The 21,347-nt window shown below is 46.3% G+C and overlaps 1 pseudogene; it reads left to right on the top strand.

Moving 5' to 3' along the window:
• Window positions 1-21,347, top strand: part of LOC123409157 — a 44,485-nt pseudogene that overhangs the window by 16,686 nt on the left and 6,452 nt on the right.

The following is a 21,347-nucleotide window of genomic DNA, read 5'->3' as shown; positions in this document are numbered from 1 at the left end:
GCATAGATTTCTTGGCTTCTTGCATATCTTTGGGACTGAGGAATAGAATACCTCTTTTCTTAGGAGTTGGCTTAGGAGGTGGTTCGGGAATAGTCCAAGCATTATCATTGATCAAGAGGTTATTCAGTAGGGTCTCAGCTTGTTCTACAGTTCGTTCCCTAAAAACACAACCAGCACAACTATCTAGGTGGTCTCTAGAGGCATCAGTAAGTCCGTTATAGAGGGTATCAAGTATCTCGTTCTTCTTGAGAGGGTGATCAGGCAAAGCATTCTGTAGCTAGACGAGCATCCCCCCAAGCTTGTGGAAGACTCTCTTCTTGGAGTTGGGCAAAGTTGTATATTTCCTGCAAGGCAGCTTGTTTCTTATGGGCAGGGAAATATTTCTCACAGAAGTAATAGACCATCTCCTGGGGACTATGCACACATCCAGGAGCAAGAGAGGTGAACCAGGCTTTAGCGTCATCCTTTAGAGAGAAAGGAAACAACTTAAGGATATAGTAGTGGCGGATCTTCTCCTCATTATTGAAAAGGTTGGCTATTTCCGATAGTTTGGCAAGATGGGCTATGACCGTCTCAGACTCATAACCGTGAAAAGGATCAGATTTAACTAAATAGATTATCTCAGGGTCGACAGAGAATTCATAATCCTTATCGGTGACAAAGATAGGCGAAGTGGCAAACTTCGGATCATTTTTCATCCTAACTTCCCGAGATTTTTCCTTCCACTTGAGAACTAATTTATCAGCGTCATAGGCATCCTTACACGCAAGAAAATCCTCAGCTATCTCTCCCTCCATAACGTAACCCTCAGGTATAACAGGCAATTCATATCTAGGAGAGCTAGATCTAGCAGGAGCAAAAGCAGGTTCTATCTCAATAGCATCGGCAGTATCAGAAGCATCATGAGCATTGGCAGTAACTCTAGCAATATGAGCATGAAGGAACACTCCTAGTGGAACAGGCAAAGGAGCATCTCTAGTAGTATCAAGCATAGCATCATCAGGCAAAATAGCATCTCTAGCATCATCAGGCAAAGCAGTATCAAGCATAGCATCTCTAGGAGTATCAAGCATAGCATCTCTAGCAGTATCAAGCATAGCATCTCTAGCAGTATCAAGCATAGTATCAAGCATAGCATCATCAGGCATAGTATCAAGCATAGTATCATCAGGCATAGTATCAAGCATAGCATCTCTAGCAGTAGTATCACAAGCATCATCAAGCACAGGCGACATATCAAGATTTCTAGCGGGAGGTGATGTCGCAAACTTACTCATAACTGAAGGTGAATCATGTGCAGAGCTAGATGGCAATTCCTTACCTCCCCTCGTAGTTGAGGGCAAGACTTTGGTCTTCGGATCCTTCAGATTCTTCATAATGATCAGCAGATATAAATCCCAAGTAACTCAGAGAATATAGCAATACCTCCCCGGCAACGGCGCCAGAAAAATGCTGACGTCAGCTGTGCTTCTCTGGCAATGGCTCCAGAAAAGTGTTGATCCTACAATCTCTAGTGTTAGCTAGACAAATGCTTATAACAACTAACCTTCTCCTGCAACGGCACCAGAAGAATGCTGATAGCACTCCCCGGCAATGAAACTGGAAGAATGTTGTTGATGGCCCACCAGCGCGTTGGTTCACAGCAGTTTTCGAGGGTAGAGTATTCGACCCAATTTGTAGGTACGCCAGTCAGGAGGTGTGAGTATACTCTCAAGTATTAGCAGCTGAATTTGTCAGATTCAACCACACCTGAAAGATTAGTATCTGCAAGCACAATAGTAACAGCGAAGTAGCGGGTATCGGCACTGTAACGAGCAATAGCAGTGGCAAGCAACAGCAGTAGTGACAGCAGTAGCAAGTAGCAACAGTAGCAAGCGACAGTAGTACCAACAGTAGAAGCAGAGCAAAGCAAGTAATAGCAGTAGTAGCAGCGGCAGAGCAAGACAAGTAACATCAGTAGTAACAGTAGTAGCAGCAGCAGATCAAGACAAGTAACAGCAGTAGCAACAATAGTAGCAGCAGAGCAAGACAAGTAACGACAGTAGCAACAGTAGTAGCAGTAGAGCAAGACAAGTAACGGCAGTAGCAACAGTAGGACAAACTCGTAGGCATTGGGTCGACGATTTGTTTGGATGATATTCATCATGCAACAGCTATAACACGGAGAGATATGTGGCTAGCTCCCGTTCGTCAATGTGATGTAGGCATACATTCTGTGTGTCGTCATACGTGCTTAGGGAAAAGAACTTGCATGACATCTATTGTCCATCCCTCCCGTGGCAGCGGGGTCCAAAAGGAAACTACGGGATATTAAGGTTCTCCTTTTAATAAAGAACCGGACCAACGCATTAGCACTTGGTGAACACATGAACTCCTCAAACTATGGTCATCACCGGGAGTGGTTCCGGTTACTGTCACTCCAGGGTTGCCGGATCATAACACATAGTAGGTAACTACAACTTCCAAGATCGGATCTAAAACACACATATATTGGTGACAACATAATAATTTCAGATCTGAAATCATGGCACTCGGGCCCTAGTGACAAGCATTAAGCATGGCAAAGTAGTAGCAACATAAAATCTCATAACATAGTGGATACTAGGGATCAATCCCCATCAAAACTAACTCGCTTACATGATAGATCTCATCCTACTCATCACCGTCCAGCGAGCCTACGAATAGATTACTCACGAACGACGAAGAGCTTCATGGAATTGGAGAGGGAAGAAGGTTGATGATGACGATGGCGACGATTTCCCCTCTCCGGAGCCCAAGACGGACTCCAGATCTGCCCTCCAGATGAAGAACAGGTGGTGGCGGCGCCTCCGTATCGAAAACGCGACAAAAACTTCTCTTTTTATTTTTTCTGGGACGAAAGACAACTTATAGAGCTGGAATTGGGGGCGGCAGGTGCCTGTGGGCCCCACAAGCCTGCCCACCGCCACCAGGGGTGTGATAGCCTGGCTTATTAGGGATGATAGACTACTCATATCACTAAGGAATTCCTTCTTTTCCAGGAGCCCATTCCAACAGAACTCTCAGGTTAAGCATGCTCAGCTTGGAGTAGTTCTAGGATGGGTGACCGACCAGGAAGTTCATCCCGGATGCGCATGAGTGAGAACAAAGTGCGCAGAAAAGACTAGCATTGATATGTGGGGCCAGTCTAGATCCCGCCAGGAGTAACGACCGTCGGCGGGTGAGTCCGGGGCGTTACAAGTTTGGTATCAGAGCTGACCCTCGTGGTTACATGGGTGTTTGCGGACAGGTGCGCAGTCATGTTGTTCATGACGTTTGTGACCCGTGTGGCACACGGCATGGCACATGTACTGGACTCGAAGCACAGACGTTTGTGCCAAGAGGGAACGTCCCTGTGGCCCGACGAGGACGTCGGCTCCTGTGAGTGGTGGTGTATGTGATAGCATGGCTTATTAGGGATGATAGACTACTCATATCACTACGGAATTCCTTCCTTTTCGGGAGCCATTCGAACAGAACTCTTAGGTTAGGCGTGCTCAGCTTGGAGTAGTTCTAGGATGGATGACCGACCGGGAAGTTCATCCCGGGTGCGCATGAGTGGGGACAAAGTGCGTAGAAAAGACTAGCATTGATATGTGGGGCCAGTCTAGATCCCGCCAGGAGTAACGACCGTCGGCGGGTGAGTACGGGGCGTTACAAGTTAATTTGTAGTGCCCCAGATGTAGACCTTGCCATATTTGGAACCTATTGCATGTGGGTCCACCTTGTCAGTGATGTGATGTATCCAATTGTGCCATGACCTCATGTGGTTTCCCTTGTTTATTTTTCCTTCCTTCCCATGCATGCATGCATAGCATATCATTGCATGCCCTTGTCTTGTGTTGTTGCCATATGATCTTAGCTTTTCATGTGTTGGTGGTGATCTTGTGGTTGGACCTTGTGATGCTTTGTGATGATGAGCATGTGATGTATAGTTTAAGTGGGGTGTGCATGTGATAGTATAAGCTTGGGTTTCAAAACCATCTCCACCCCTCCTCTCTATTTTCTCCTATGTCAAGATTCTCTTCTCCCTTCCCTCTTTTAAAAATGCCCATGATTTAGTGTATTTTGTGGAGCATGCCAAGATGTGTTTGTTGTTTTGTTTCTTATTTTTAAAGGGTGCCAATAAATCCAAAAACAGTAAATAAATTGCTGTTTTGTATTTAAACAAATTGCTCCAAATATTTCTTTTCTATTTATTTCAAATAGGTCATAATTCCTTATGGCCAGGGGCATTTTTGTTTTGATTTTAACCCAACAGTATTGCCACTTGTTTTAAAACCTTTTCTGTGTTTATTTAAAAGAATAAAAACCCCTCACGGCCCCCTCCTCTATCTGTCGCCAGTGGCAAGCCTTAAGCGTGGCCCAGCCCATCTCCTCGCTAGCTCACGCGCGCGATGCGTCGTCCTCCTCCCTTTCCAGCGAGGCAGGCGGCCCCACATGTCATCCTCTCTTTCCCTCCCCTCTGCTCCACCGAGAGGAGCGGCAACACATGGCCGACGGCACGCTCTCGCCTCCTCCTCTTGGGCTTTATAACCCCTTGGCGTTCGTGCAGACCCGCTAGGGTTCCTCCCCGCGGCCGCAACATCCAGATCCCGATCCCCCTCTCTCTCTCGTCTCAGCAAGGTGAGGAGCGCTCGGGTCCGCCATGACCGACGGGTAGGAGTTCGTCGCTGCCGTCCATCTACTTCCCCTACCTCCTCTACGACGACACCAGCATCTCGAGGACGCCTCCAGGAGCCCGTTCCCGGCGCAAGATCGACCTCCCCCGCGATGTGTCCACTGCTTCCCGGCGGCGCAGCCCCTTCGACGAGAAGCTTCGCCGACGACCTTCTTCCACTACTTCCTCTACGAGCCGTTCCTCTCCTCGACTCGTACGCGAGGTAGTGCTCCTCCTCCCTCCTCCCTGTCCCAGATCGGGTGCAGTAGCAGTAGGATCGAAGCGCGCTTGCTCTCTGTCGCCGGAGCCGCCGCTCGCCGTCGCCGCGCCGTAGTAGAGCCCCTCGGGGGTAGTTAGCACATGAAATGAGCCCGTGCGTGTGTGGGCTTACTCCCCTCCACGAGCCGTTGCTCGATTTGTACCATGTCGCCGGCAAGGGCCTTCCCCTGTTCCGGTCTGCCGCCGGTAGTAGATCAACAAAGGAACCTCCTTCAGTTGTTTCGTTGTGTGTGTTAGATCAGACGTCGTAGCGTAGCCCAGTTGTATGGGTTCTGTTGTGCCTGTTGAGAGGTGCTGGGTTTGATCCCCCCCTCTCGGCACCTTTTTGTATTTGATTTTCTCGGCACAGTGACCTGCAGAGAGGCTTACCTTGCCTGAACCCTCTGTTCTGTCGATAAGTTGACAGTAGCAGAGTGGTAAGGGTGGATTTGTTGCACCAGTAGGTTCTGGGTTCGAATCCCAGGGAGCCCTCCTTTTGTTTTTCTCTTTTTGCTGCAATTTTACTTCCTCTTTGTTGTTGCTGATCCTGTTACAACCATAGGTGGCCATTGCATTATGTCTCTATTTTTCCTTTGTTGTTATAATTATACTAGGTGATGTAGTGTGTGTGGATGTGCTTGTGAGAGGTGCATGTGTGTGTGAGGACATACATATGGGATTAGTAGCACTAGATTGTGTGTATGGTGGTGCTTCCTAGTAGTTGATCCTAAGATATTATAGCAAGTGTAATGGTAGCATGTGTAGGTATTTCTTTGTTGTAGGTGCTAGCCCTTGATGTTGCACTAGGTTGTGTGTGTATAAATATAGTTGACCTTGTTCTAGTTGGTTGCTATGATAACATGTGAAAGTGTGAGGAGTTGATCTTGAGCATGATGTGCTTGTGAGTGATGTGGACTAGGTGTGTGTGAGAGTAGCATCCCACCTTGGCAAGCAAGCTTTGCACCTTCCCATGTCCATATGTGAGAGGGCATGGCATGATATTTGTGTGGGAAGCTTAATAGTAGGGGTTGTGAAGTTGATGTGCATGAAACAAAAATGGGGTCAAACCCCCATGTCACTTTGTCATTGTGCACATGAGCTCAACCTTTGTAGTTGCTGTTACAGTGGAACTACATGAAATGATGCCCATTCAGTAGGCATGATTTGGAGTAGTTTCCTCTCCCTTAATTTGTGGTCACTTGTTCCAAGTAAGTGCCCACATATTATATATGATTTTGGGGTAGAATCTCCCAAGGAATCCAGTGGTGAAGATAGTTTTCCCATTGGGATACTTTATGGAGTTGACATATTCAGATTTGTTGCAAGTTTGCTCTTTGTTTCCATGGAATAGGTGGAGCCCAAGGGCATGAGCTTTTGTGTGACAGTAGTAGGGGTTTTGCTCTACACCATAGTGGTGTCATTTATCACTTGGTTTTATTTGTGTGCAAACTATGCCTAGACAAAGTGGGCATGTGGCTGAAAAAGTCCAGCTTAGTGAAATCTGGAATTTCACTAAGTCTGAGAATCTGGAAACATTTTCTTCTCCTATAGATGACGCTGTTCTGGTCATTGTGTTGTGAACTAGCCTTAGTTCAGTGCTAGGAATTTGGACCTCATATGTTTTTGAAGCTCCCTACAAAATTTCATATCATTTGGAGTCCAGTAGGTTGTGTTTTGATTGCTGTCAAAAAGCTTCAGACCAAAGACAGAAAGTCAGGTGCAGGAATTTTCACCAAGTCCCTAAGATCTGATGGTTTTGTGAAAGTTTGTGGGCTTGTATCTTCTAGAGTTTAATTCCTTTTGCTGTGATTCTTGCTGGTGCTTGTAGTGTTCTTGGTTGGCTACAGACACATATATTATTTGTCATATTTGGAGGCCTGTAGCTATGTTGCATGTAGCTCACAAAGAGCTAAGATGCAGATTATGGCAGATTGAGTAGTATAGTCATTTTGATCATTGTGTGTGCTTAGTTGATGTTGTGGTGTTCTTCCTTGCTCCAATCCATTCGTGTTGGGTTGTTATATGTCTTCGCAACCTGGGAATACCAGATTTGTGCCAATTGTGGGTGTGGTGTTGATTCTTCCACGTAGAGCTTCATATCTTGTTTCGTTGATTCCCGTTGATCCGTAGCTCCGTTTGCAATGTTCTTTATATGGTTTTGCATCATTTTCACGAGCCGCATCTGTTCATGCCATCCTCATGCATGTCAAAATATCTTAGTGTACAGTTCTGTCCAGAAACTTGTAGTAGTTTTCTTTTGCTTGTGTTAGTGATAGAAATAGCGATGCATGCTAATTTTACATCTCATGCATCATGTGATTGTTGCATCTTGTGGTGCTTCTGTTCATTGGTTGCTATTCTTATGTTGGGTAGCACCGGGATCGAAGAACGAATACGTGGAGTCAGGAGAGTACGTGCAGGACGAACCAGAACCATTCCAAGCTGAGGACATCACAGGCAAGATGATATGACCTTGATTCCATCTCTAGACTTGTTATGCTAGTTTCGTTTCCCTGTCATATTGCTCGCTGCCTACCACTGAATTAAATTTCCTCTTGTTATGCCATGAACCCAGACACTGTTCCCCTTCCTAGCAAGACTTGAGTGGCTAAGTAGGCTTTGCTCAGCTACTAATGTTAGCGTTGCTAGATGCAGGTGCTTTGACTCATGTGACAACATGAGCTTGATATCATTATCTTCAATTCTGTTATTTTAATTAATGCACCTATACACTTGGTAAATGACGGAAGGCCTAGCCTTTTGCCGGGTGCTTTGTTCTGTTATTGCCGCCTTAGTTACCGCTTACCGGTGTTTGATTCCATAATGATCGCTCCTAACACGTTCGGCATTGTTATGGGGACCCCCTCGATAAATCGCGTAGTGCTAAGGCTTGTCCGGCAGGACCCAACATTGGTGTTAATTTGCTAATCACTTAATAATAATCTGCATAGGGAGTAGCTACCCCGAGGACTTTAATCAACAACCCGGTCCTATGCTCCTCATGAGTGTTGGTCCAACCCAGAGCAGCTTATTACGCTCCCTGGGGCAACTCGGTGTTTTGGCGTGGTAACCATCGCTCATCCGGCGTGTCGTGAGACTGAGATACGCGGCTCTTATCAGGGTCGTCGACACGTCGGGACGTCCTGCTAGCCTTGCCTTACCTTAGCGGTATATCTTGCGTATAGGAATCCCAATGAAGCTTTGGTTTCCCCCAGAGTTGAGGTTTTCCTATAAGGAATCCGACGAGATCACAAGATTCATGATAGAGGATGCCTTTGCGGCATGTGTTCGTTTGTGATGGACTAGTTGGAGCACCCCTGCGGGGTTTAATCTTTCGGAAAGCCGTGTCCGCGGTTATGTGGCAACTTGGAATATTTTGTTAACATCTGGTATTAGAGAACTTAAACATAAGCTAATAAAATTTCCAATTGTGTGCGTAATCATGACTGTCCCCCCTCAAAGATTTCTCTTCGATCGGGAACACGGTGGGGTTATGAATGCCGTAGGTAGGTGTTCAAGATCATTTAGTGATCAAGTAATCACGACCGCTAGTGTAGACCACCTTCACAATTGCTTTGCGTAAGTTAGCCACTAAATCAAGCTTAGGATGCTGCAGCCTTATACACTTCACCCTTATCCTACCTAATAACATGACTAGTTCTGGCACCAAGGTCTTAGATTGCTGAGTCCCCGTGGCTCACGGATTCCTCCGAAACTCCCACCAGGTACAGGTACCCCAGAGACAGATGATCCCGACGGCACCCAGCTGGCGTGGCAGTACGACGAGGAGACAGACCGCCTCTACGTGAACTATCCAGAGGACTGAGGCGTGGTCGTGATCGTGGGCCTGCAGGCAGGGTAGCATAGCATTTCCATGTTTTGTAGTCCGTAGCGGAACTACCTTGATTGTATCTGTGATGTACTCTGAGTTATTAATGCGAAGACAGTTGAATCCCGAATTGTCTACTTTTATTATTATTTGTGCTATGTTACTTGCTTGCGAAACGCTTAGATGCGCTTCTTTCCTATTCGGGGGTCTCGACCCCCAGATCGGAAAGGACAGCATCTTGGTCGTTACAAGTTGGTATCAGAGCCTTACGACCATAGGAGCCTTTGTGTGATCGTATTTGGCCGAGTCGAGTCTAGAAAATGTGTTGAGTCTTAGTTATATCGGAGAGTAGGATTCTTTTTTCTCCTATTCTTTGCTCTGGTGAGGTTCCCGTCTTGGGAAATCTTTAACTCTACTCCTTTTCTCGTTCAAAATATTTTTAGGATCGCGCGGGTATTTGTGAAATCTATATGATTTCGATGTGACGGAATCCTATCCTGGTGCCTCCTATCTGCTCTAAGTATCAGGGGAGTTGAGCTCTAGGGATTATTGCGCACATCGCCATCATTCAGATTTCTGAGTATCTAAGAACGGAGGGTGTTCGTTATTGCTTCAGTACTGGTAGAGGTGAGATAAACCAATGTCCCCAGTACTGGTGTAGATTGTTCGGGGGTACTACCACACTTGGTATCGTTGTGATCACGAGGATCTATTGTAGATGAAGGTCCGAGATGATGGTCGTGTGTTGAAGTATGTGATACAGGTGACGGGTTAGTTTAGGAGTTGTGTGAAATACTCCTTGTATCCGTGTACTTATTGCACGACCAGTTATTTCGGGAATTCATAGGTGGGATATCTAGTAGTATCTTATAGGACTATCTTCCTACAGACGCTTGATTGAGGTTTGGGAAATCTCGGTCATATGTTTGTTCCGAGCAGTTCTAGCTCACACTTGTTTACAGTGGTCCTTATCGGAATTTTGTCGTCTGTTACTTTGAGGATGCACTCTTGCTATGTTGTTCGAGTGCAATGCTAAATTCTGTTCAGATATTCTGTCTTTTGATTCAGCAATATCTTCAATTATTCTGTGGACTAATATGTTGTCCGTCTTCAGGATGGCTCCACCGACTCGTCAGACCCCAGGGCGTGAGGATATGCCGCCTCCACCTCCTCCTCCTCCTCCTCCGCCGCCGCCTCCTCCTACAAAGGCCTCGCAGGCGATGATGGCAGCTACTAATGCAAACACTCAGATGTTGTTGCAGTTGATCCAGGAGAGAGCCAATCATCAGCACGGCAATTTCCAGCAGGGTGGCAATCACTTCGCCAACCTGAGTCAGTTCCTGTCAAACCAGCCTAAGACGTTCACTTCTTGCGACCAGCCGTTTGATGCGGAAGATTGGATCTGTGATATGAACAAGCATTTCGAGTGTAGCAATGTGCGTCCGGAGGACTATGTCAAGTTTTCAACGTTTCAGTTGAAGGGACAGGCTTCTATATGGTGGCAGCAACTCAAGGATTCCAGAGGCGACAAGGTGATGTCTTGGGACGAGTTTTGTCGTGACTTCAGGTCCCACTACATCCCTTCCAGTTTTGTGGAATAGATGCGTGAGAAGTTCAGACGTTTGAAGCGGGGCAGCAATTCTGTGTACAAGTACAATGTCGAGTTCCACGAGCTGGCCCGTTACGCGTTGCAGGATGTCCCGGATCACAAGAACAAGATCTACCAGTTCAAGGGTGGCTTGAAGGAAGACTTGCAGTTGGCTCTTGCATTGCACGATCCTCAGGAGTTTGACAAGTTCTACAACTTAGCTCTCAGAGCAGAGGCATCCTTGCTAAGGGTGGAAAACTCCAAGAAGCACTTCAGAGATTCCAGCTCTTCCTCGACTCAGATGGTTCAGAAGCAACAGAGGTTTTGGGTTTCTCCTCCTCCTCCTCGGCACTCACAGCAGCTGAAGCACTCAGGTGGACGTGGTTCTTCCCACCCACCCAACCCTGGCTTCTAGAAGAGATACCAGCATCAGAAGCAAGGACCTCCTCAGACTCAGTTCCGGCAGCCAGCAGATGTCACTTGTCACAAATGTGGGCAGAAGGGTCACTATGCCAACAAATGTACTTCTCAGCTCTGTCTTCCACCTCCTCCTCCTCCTGGCAAACCTCCAAGCAACGTTGTTGTCAAATTCAACCCCAGATCAGCTCGAGTCAACATGGTGAATGCAGCTGAAGCAGACAACTCCTCTGATGTGATCATGGGTAACCTTCTCGTCAATGATATTCCTGCTAAAGTGTTATTTGATTCTGGTGCTTCGCATTGCTTCATCTCCAAGCCTTTCATAGCTAAGCATGATATTCCTGCAATTCATTTGGATAGTCCCTTTCGTGTGGTTTCTTCGGGCATGCGCATGAGTTCGTACATGAGGGTTCCGGATGCTTCTGTCAAGATAGGCAGTTACTCTTTTCTGGCGTCTCCTATTGTCTTGGGCAATTCCGACATCGACTTGATTCTTGGTATGGACTGGTTGGCCATGAACAAGGCATCAATTGATTGTGAGGCTAAAGAAGTGAAGCTTACCCACTCTTCGGAGGATGTGATTATATTCGCGGCGCGCGATGATACAATTCGTCTGTTCTCCTTGAATGAAAAGGGTGAGATCAATCCTATTTAGCAAGTTCCAGTGGTCTGCGAATATCAAGATGTGTTTCCTGAAGAGCTGACAGGCATGCCTCCGCATAGTGAAGTTGAGTTTGTCATTGAGCTTGAGCCAGGCACAGAGCCAGTGTGCAAACGGCCATACAAGCTGGGTCCAGAAGAATTGAAGGAACTCAAGAGGCAACTCGATGAGCAGGGGCGTTTGGGTTTGATCAGACCAAGCTCGTCTCCGTGGGGATGTGGTGTTCTATTTGTCAAGAAGAAGGATGGATCGGACCGGCTGTGTGTCGATTACCGCCCATTGAACAAGAAGACAATCAAGAACAAATATCCACTTCCGAACATAACTGAGTTGTTCGAACAGTTGAAAGGTGCTAAAGTATTCTCCAAGCTTGATCTCAGAATGGGCTATCATCAGATTCGCATTCGCGAGGAAGACATTCCGAAGACGGCATTCAGGACAGTTTTGGCTCGTATGAGTATACGGTCATGTCTTTTGGTCTGGCTAATGCTCCTCCGACATTTTGTCGATTGATGAACTATATTTTCTCCCCATACAAGAATGAATTTGTCTTGCTCTATCTCGATGACATTCTGGTCTTTTCTGAGACTGAGGAAGACCATGAGAAACATCTCAGGTTGGTGCTTGATAAACTGAGAGAGTACAAGCTGTATGCCAAGTTTTCCAAGTGCGAGTTCTAGCTGAAAGAAGTGGTTTATCTTGGGCATATTATCTCAGCCGAGGACATTAAGGTTGACCCGTCCAAGGTTCAAGCCATTGTTGAATGGGAGCCTCCGCGGAATGTGAAGCAGCTTCGAAGCTTTCTCGGGCTTGCTGGATATTGCAGAAGGTTCGTTGAGAACTTCTCCAAAATCGCCAAGCCGCTCTCTAGTCTTCTTCAGAAGGGTGTTAAGTATGTTTGGTCTCCAGAGTGTCAACTGGCTTTCGATACACTCAAAGAGAAGCTTATCTCCACTCCGGTCTTGGCCCCTCTGGATGATTCCAAGCCGTACCAGGTCTTTTGCGATGCTTGTCTCCAGGGTCTTGGTGCAGTATTGATGCAAGATAGGAAGGTGGTTGCTTATACCTCCAGGCAGTTGAAACCTGCGGAGAATAACTATCATGTGCACGATCTCGAGCTACCAGTTGTTTTGATGACTTGGAGACATCTCTTGTTGGAACGTAAGGTTGAAGTTTTCACCGATCACAAGAGTCTCAAGTATATCTTCACTCAGCCTAACTTGAATCTTCGGCAAACACGTTGGGTGTAAATGCTCCAGGATTTTAATCCGAGTGTTGAGTACACTCCAGGCAAGGCAAATGTTGTGGCAGATGCATTGAGCAGGAAGGCATATTGCAATAGTCTGATTCTGCAACCTCTCCAGCCGGATCTTTCTGAGTCTTTCAGGAAGCTTAATCTTCAGCTAGTACCTCACGGCTTTCTTGCGAACCTTTAGATCTCTCCTACCTTGGAAGATCAGGTCAGAGCAGCCCAGCTTCTTGATGCTATGGTGAAGAAGGTCAAGATTGGCATGGGAAAGAGTATCCCCAAGTATAAGTGCTTCACTGTTGATGCCAGGGACACGTTGTTTTTTGAGGATCGCCTTGTCGTCCCGAAAGGTGATCTCAGGAAGGTGATCATGGAAGAAGCTCATAACTCTCTGCTCTCTATTCATCCTGGAAGTTCCAAAATGTACCATGACTTGAAGCAGACTTTCTGGAGAACTCGTATGAAACGTGAAATTGCTCAGTTCGTAAACGAGTGTGATGTATGTCGAAGGGTGAAAGAAGAACATCAACGACCAGCAGGCCTCTTGCAGCCTTTGTCGATTCCTGAGTGGAAGCTTGATCACATTGAGATGGATTTCATCACCGGGTTTCCGAAGTCCAAGAAGGGCAATGATGCTATCTTCGTCGTCATCGACAAATTGAGTAAAGTGGCTCATTTCCTTCCAGTCAAGGAGTCCATTTCAGCAGCTCAGCTGGCAGAGTTGTACACCTCCAGGATTGTCTCTTTGCACGGCGTGCCGATGATGATCTCTTCAGATCGCGGAAGTATCTTCACTTTCAAGTTCTGGGACTCCTTTCAGTCTGCTATGGGCACGAAGATCCGCTTCAGCACGGCGTTCCACCCTCAGACTAGTGGTCAAGTGGAGAGAGTGAATCAAGTTCTTGAGGATATGCTGAGAACCTGTGTTGTCCCTTTTGGCATGAAGTGGGAAGATTGTCTGCCTTTCGCGGAGTTCTCATATAACAACAATTATCAAGCTAGTTCTGGCAAGGCTCCGTTTGAAATTCTCTATGGCAGGAAGTGTCGTACTCCGCTCAACTGGTCCGAGACCGGCGAGCGTCAGATCCTTGGCAATGATATGATAGAAGAAGCTGAGGAGATGTGTCGGATCATTCGCGACAACCTCAGAGCAGCTCAGTCCCGTCAGAAGAGCTATTATGATAGCAAGAACCATGACATGTCTTATGAGCTTGATGACTTTGTCTATCTCAAGGTGTCGCCCATGAAGGGTATGCAGCGCTTTGGCATCAAAGGCAAGCTTGCGCCTCGTTTCGTTGGTCCGTTCAGAGTGGTTGGCAAGAGGGGCGACCTTGCGTACCAGCTCGAGCTTCCGTCAACCTTCGCAAATGTCCATGATGTGTTCCATGTTTCTCAGCTTCGGAGGTGTTTCAAGAACCCCGAGTGCACTATCCATCTTCAAGATATCGACCTTCAGCCTCACCTTTCTTATCGTGAGCATCCAGTTGCGGTTCTCGAGGCGACTGAGCGCAAGACCCGTAACAAGACTGTCAAGTTTCTCAAAGTGCACTGGTCTCACCATTCTGATAAAGAGGCTACGTGGGAACGCGAGGATCACCTCCGTTCCGAATTTGCCGATTTCTTTCAGTCTTAGATCTCGAGGGCGAGATCTTCTTTGTAGTGTGGGAGAGTTTGTAGTGCCCCAGATGTAGACCTTGCCATATTTGGAACCTATTGCATGTGGGTCCACCTTGTCAGTGATGTGATGTATCCAATTGTGTCATGACCTCATGTGGTGTCCCTTGTTTATTTTTCCTTCCTTCCCATGCATGCATGCATAGCATATCATTGCATGCCCTTGTCTTGTGTTGTTGCCATATGATCTTAGCTTTTCATGTGGTGGTGGTGATCTTGTGGTTGAACCTTGTGATGCTTTGTGATGATGAGCATGTGATGTATAGTTTAAGTGGGGTGTGCATGTGATAGTATAAGCTTGGGTTTCAAAACCATCTCCACCCCTCCTCTCTAATTTCTCCTATGTCAAGATTCTCTTCTCCCTTCCCTCTTTTAAAAATGCCCATGATTTAGTGTATTTTGTGGAGGATGCCAAGATGTGTTTTGCTGTTTCGTTTCTTATTTTTAAAGGGTGCCAATAAATCCAAAAACAGTAAATAAATTGCTGTTTTGTATTTAAACAAATTGCTCCAAATATTTCTTTTCTATTTATTTCAAATAGGTCATAATTCCTTATGGCCAGGGGCATTTTTGTTTTGATTTTTACCCCAACAGTATTGCCACTTGTTTTAAAACCTTTTCTGTGTTTATTTAAAAGAATAAAAAACCCCTCACGGCCCCCTCCTCTATCTGTCGCCAGTGGCAAGCCTTAAGCGTGGCCCAGCCCATCTCCTCGCTAGCTCACGCGCGCGATGCGTCGTCCTCCTCCCTTTCCAGCGAGGCAGGCGGCCCCACATGTCATCCTCTCTTTCCCTCCCCTCTGCTCCACCGAGAGGAGCGGCAACACATGGCCGACGGCACGCTCTCGCCTCCTCCTCTTGGGCTTTATAACCCCTTGGCGTCCGTGCAGACCCGCTAGGGTTCCTCCCCGCCGCTGCAACGCCCAGATCCCGATCCCCCTCTCTCTCTCTCGTCGCAGCAAGGTAAGGAGCGCTTGGGTCCGCCATGACCGACGGGTAGGAGTTCGTCGCCGCCGTCGATCTACTTCCCCTACCTCCTCTACGACGATACAAGCAGCTCGAGGACGCCTCCAGGAGCCCGTTCCCGGCGAAAGATCGACCTCCCCCGCGCTGCGTCCACTGCTTCCCGGCGGCGCATCCCCTCCGACCAGTAGCTTCGTCGACGGCCTTCTTCCACTACTTACTCTACGAGCCGTTCCTCTCCTCGACTCGTACACGAGGTAGTGCTCCTCCTCCCTCCTCCCTGTCCCAGATCGGGTGCAGTAGCAGTAGGATCGAAGCGCAATGCTCTCTGTCGCCGGAGCCGCCGCTCGCCGTCGCCGCGCCGTAGTAGAGCCCCTCGGGGGTAGTTAGCACATGAAATGAGCCCGTGCATGTGTGGGCTTACTCCCCTCCACGAGCCATTGCTCAATTTGTACCATGTCGCCGGCAAGGGCCTTCCCCTGTTCCGGTCTGCCGCTTGTAGTAGATCAGCAGAGGAACCTCCTTTAGTTGTTTCGTTGCGTGTGTTAGATCAGACGTCATAGCATAGCCCAGTGGTATGGGTTCTGTTGTGCCTGTTGAGAGGTGCTGGGTTTGATCCCCCCTCGGCACCTTTTTGTATTTGATTTTCTCGGCACAGTGACCTGCAGAGAGGCTTACCTTGCCTGAACCCTCTGTTCTGTCGATAAGTTGATAGTAGCAGAGTGGTAAGGGTGGATTTGTTGCACCAGTAGGTTCTGGGTTCGAATCCCAGGGAGCCCTCCTTTTGTTTTTCTCTTTTTGCTGCAATTTTACTTCGTCTTTGTTGTTGCTGATCCTGTTACAACCATAGGTGGCCATGGCATTATGTTTCAATTTTTCCTTTGTTGTTATAATTATGCTAGGTGATGTAGTGTGTGTGGATGTGCTTGTGAGAGGTGCATGTGTGTGTGAGGACATACATATGGGATTAGTGGCACTAGATTGTGTGTATGGTGGTGCTTCCTAGTAGTTGATCCTAAGATATGATAGCAAGTGTAGTGGTAGCATGTGTAGGTATTTCTTTGTTGTAGGTGCTAGCCCTTGATGCTGCACTAGGTTGTGTGTGTATAAATATAGTTGACCTTGTTCTAGTTGGTTGCTATGATAACATGTGAAAGTGTGAGGAGTTGATCTTGAGCATGATGTGCTCGTGAGTGATGTGGACTAGGTGTGTGTGAGAGTAGCATCCCACCTTGGCAAGCAAGCTTTGCACCTTCACATGTCCATATGTGAGAGGGCATGGCATGATATTTGTGTGGGAAGCTTAATAGTAGGGGTTGTGAAGTTGATGTGCATGACACAAACATGGGGTTCAAACCCCCATGTCACTTTGTCATTGTGCACATGAGCTCAACCTTTGTAGTTGTTGTTATAGTGGAACTACATGAAATGATGCCCATTCACTAGGCATGATTTGGAGTAGTTTCCTCTCCCTTAATTTGTGGTCACTTGTTCAAAGTAAGTGCCCACATATTATATATGATTTTGGGGTAGAATCTCCCAAGTAATCCAGTGGTGAAGATAGTTTTCCCATTGGGATACTTTATGGAGTTGACATATTCAGATTTGTTGCAAGTTTGCTCTTTGTTTCCATGGAATAGGTGGAGCCCAAGGGCATGAGCTTTTGTGTGATAGTAGTAGGGGTTTTTCTCTACACCATAGTGGTGTCATTTATCACTTGGTGTTATTTGTGTGCAAACTATGCATAGACAAAGTGGGCATGTGGCTGAAAAAGTCCAGCTTAGTGAAATCTGGAATTTCACTAAGTCTGAGAATCTGGAAACATTTTCTTCTCCTATAGATGACGCTGTTCTGGTCATTGTGTTGTGAACTAGCCTTAGTTCAGTGCTAGGAATTTGGACCTCATATGTTTTTGAAGCTCCCTACAAAATTTCATCTCATTTGGAGTCCAGTAGGTTGTGTTTTGATTGCTGTCAAAAAGCTTCAGAACAAAGACAGAAAGTCAGGTGCAGGAATTTTCACCAAGTCCGTGAGATCTGATGGTTTTGTGAAAGTTTGTGGGCTTGTATCTTCTAGAGTTTAATTCCTTTTGCTGTGATTCTTGCTGGTGCTTGTAGTGTTCTTGGTTGGCTACAGACACATATATTATTTGTCATATTTGGAGGCATGTAGCTATGTTGCATGTAGCTCACAAAGAGCTAAGATGCAGATTATGGCAGATTGAGTAGTATAGTCATTTTGATCATTGTGTGTGCTTAGTTGATGTTGTGGTGTTCTTACTTGCTCCAATCCATTCGTGTTGGGTTGTTATATGTCTTGGCAACCTGGGAATACCAGATTTGTGCCAATTGTGGGTGTGGTGTTGATTCTTCCACGTAGAGCTTCATATCTTGTTTCGTTGATTCCCGTTGATCCGTAGCTCCGTTTGCAATGTTCTTTATATGGTTTTGCATCATTTTCACGAGCCTCATCTGTTCATGCCATCCCCATGCATGTCAAAATAGCTTAGTGTACAGTTCTGTCCAGAAACTTGTAGTAGTTTTCTTTTGCTTGTGCTAGTGATAGAAATAGCAATGCATGCTAATTTTACATCTCATGCATCATGTGATTGTTGCATCTTGTGGTGCTTCTGTTCATTGGTTGCTATTCTTATGTTGGGTAGCACCGGGATCGAAGAACGAATACGTGGAGTCAGGAGAGTACGTGCAGGACGAACCAGAACCATTCCAAGCTGAGGACATCACAGGCAAGATGATATGACCTTGATTCCATCTCTAGACTTGTTATGCTAGTTTCGTTTCCCTGTCATATTGCTCGCTGCCTACCACTAAATTAAATTGCCTCTTTTTATGCCATGAACCCAAACACTGTTCCTCTTCCTAGCAAGACTTGAATGGCTAAGTAGGCTTTGCTCAGCTACTAATGTTAGCGTTGCTAGACGCAGGTGCTTTGACTCATGTGACAACATGAGCTTGATATCATTATCTTAAATTCTGTTATTTTAATTAGTGCACCTATACACTTGGTAAATGACGGAAGGCCTAGCCTTTTGCCGGGTGCTTTGTTCCGTTATTGTCGCCTTAGTTACCGGTTACTGGTGTTTGATTCCATAATGATCGCTCCTAACACGTTCGGGGTTGTTATGTTGACCCCCTCGATAAATCGCGTAGTGCTAAGGCTTGTCCGGCAGGACCCAACATTGGTGTTAATTTGCTAATCACTTAATAATAATCTGCATAGGGAGTAGCTACCCCGAGGACTTTAATCAACAACCCGGGCCAGTGCTCCTCATGAGTGTTGATCCAACCCAGAGAAGTTTATTACGCTCCCCGGGGCAACTCGGTGTTTTGGCATGGTAACCATCGCTCATCCGGCGTGTCCTGAGGCTGAGATACGCGGCTCTTATCACGGTCGTCGACACGTCGGGAGGTCCTGCTAGCCTTGCCTTACCTTAGCGGTATATCTTGCGTATAGGAATCCCAGTGAAGCTTTGGTTTCCCCCAGAGTTGAGGTTTTCCTCTAAGGACTCCGACGAGATCACGAGATTCGTGATAGAGGATGCCTTTGCAGCCTGTGTTCGTTTGTGATGGACTAGTTGGAGCACCCATGCAGGGTTTAATCTTTCGGAAAGCCGTGCCCGCGGTTATGTGGCAACTTGGAATATTTTGTTAACATCCGGTATTAGAGAACTTAAACATAAGCTAATAAAATTGCCAACGATGTGCGTAACCATGACTGTCCCCCCTCGAAGATCTCTCTTTGATCGGGAACACGGTGGGGTTATGAATGTCGTAGGTAGGTGTTCAGGATCACTTAGTGATCAAGTAATCACGACCGCTAGTGTAGACCACCTTCACAATTGCTTTGCGTAAGTTAGCCACTAAATCAAGCTTAGGATGCTGCAGCCTTATCCTACCTAATAACATGACTAGTTCTGGCACCAAGGTCTTAGATTGCTAAGTCCCCGTGGCTCACGGATTCCTCCGAAACTCCCAACAGGTACAGGTACCCCAGAGACAGATGATCCCGACGGCACCCAGCTGGCATGGCAGTACGACGAGGAGACAGACCGCCTCTACGTGAACTATCCAGAGGAACGAGGCGTGGTCGTGATCGTGGGCCTGCAGGCAGGGTAGCATAGCATTTCCATGTTTTGTAGTCCGTAGCGGAACTACCTTGATTGTATCTGTGATGTACTCTGAGTTATTAATGAGAAGACAGTTGAATCCCGAATTGTCTACTTTTATTATTATTTGTGTTATGTTACTTGCTTGTGAAACGCTTAGATGCGCTTCTTTCCAATTCGGGGGCCTCGACCCCTAGATCGGAAAGGACCGCATCTTGGTCGTTACAAGGGGGGTGGTGGCGGAGCAGGGGCTTGTGGCCCACTGGCCCACCCCCTCAGGTGGATCCTGGCGCAGGTATTTTTGATATTTTCCAAAACTGCTCCCCGTAAATTTTCAGGACGTTTGGAGAACTTTGATTTCTGCACAAAATAACACCAAGGCAATTCTGCTAAAAACAACGTCAGTCCAGGTTAGTTCCATTCAAATCATGCAAAATATAGTCCAAAACAAGGGCAAAAGAGTTTGGAAAAGTAGATACGTTGGAGACGTATCAACCATCCACCAATTCCATCCATGAACATCTTTGAACCGTCAATGTTTTGCTTGGCTACTGTATATGAGCAGGGGAAGTGCAAGACTGCCTCAGGGTGACTGAAGATGAGTACAACAAGACCATGAAAGTCAATGTAATCAGACATTGGCTCCTGATAACGGCGATGGCGAAGCGGTTCCGGGACGCGCAGTCCGCGGTTCCGTGGTGTGCTTGACCCAGATCATCGGCGCCGGGAGAGGATTGTATCCGAGGGCTGCGGCATACGAAACGAGTTTAGGCGCCGTTCATCAGCTCGTGAGAGTAAGCCTTCTTCCGTGTAATACCAGCATGAATGCCGACATGAATCCTGAATATCTGCACAAGTAACATAACCACAATGCTCTCCGTTGTTCCTTCAGCTGTCGGCGATGGAGCTCGGCAAGCACAAGATCAGGGTGAACACCGTCTGCCGCGGCCTGCACCTCACGAACAAGTTCCCTGTCTCTGTTGGGGAGGAGAAGGCTGAGAAGACGATATTTTTTGTTTCAGGTTATTTAGTCTCTAATAGAGTTTTTGGTAAACACAAGAAGTTGTTGCGGGACAGAATAGGCAAAGTTTTTAAAATTTGAGATGTGTGAGTCAAAATAGAATAAAAATCATTTAGAGGGACCATCTATCTACTTGACCAAACATCCATCCTTTTAATTGTGAGTTAGTAAGACGATTAAGTACACCTAAAAAATTCAAGGGGGTGATTAGAATCTGAAAATAAGGAACATATGTGAAGTCTTTAAAATTTTAAATAAATGGGATCGACCATCTATGGTGAAATATATAGATTACTTCAGCCTTACTATGGAAAAGCAAATCTGGACATTGCCATCGTTGTATGAAGACAGCCATCTTACTTTGATCTGGGATGATAAATGTGTTTGCATTCTAGGTATAGCTATGTATCGCCATCTGCCTTGATAGGAAAGCTGAGAGTTGATGTGTGATGTATGCCATGCTTTCAATGGGAACGTTAAATGTTGATGTGTGATCTGTATGTCATGGTTTGATTTACCATCCTTTGTTTTCAGATATATTCTTTAGCAAAAAATACTAATCTGGTAGCTTGGTTGCATTCTATAGCTAATTTAGTCAGCATAGTACTAGGAACTTTTCCCCTGAGACACAATTTTAAGAAATTCCACATGCCATTTCACATGATAAGCACTAGATTCCATTTATTTATGGCCCTTCGGCCCTTGATATGAATAATTTTATTCATAGCTACACGTGAAGTCTTAAGTTTTCATGTATAGTATAAGAACTACACGATCAAAACTTAGTCTTCTTGCTCCTGAAGAGGAAGGCAATCAACCTATGTAAATACCAATGGTCCTTCCGATATGTGACATCTTGGATGTGTTACTTTTTTATCATT

This window comes from Hordeum vulgare, chromosome 7H (assembly GCF_904849725.1).
Source record: "Hordeum vulgare subsp. vulgare chromosome 7H, MorexV3_pseudomolecules_assembly, whole genome shotgun sequence".
NCBI lineage: Eukaryota > Viridiplantae > Streptophyta > Magnoliopsida > Poales > Poaceae > Hordeum > Hordeum vulgare.
Note: the sequence above shows the minus strand (reverse complement) of the source record. Positions and strands in the feature narration are given on the sequence as shown.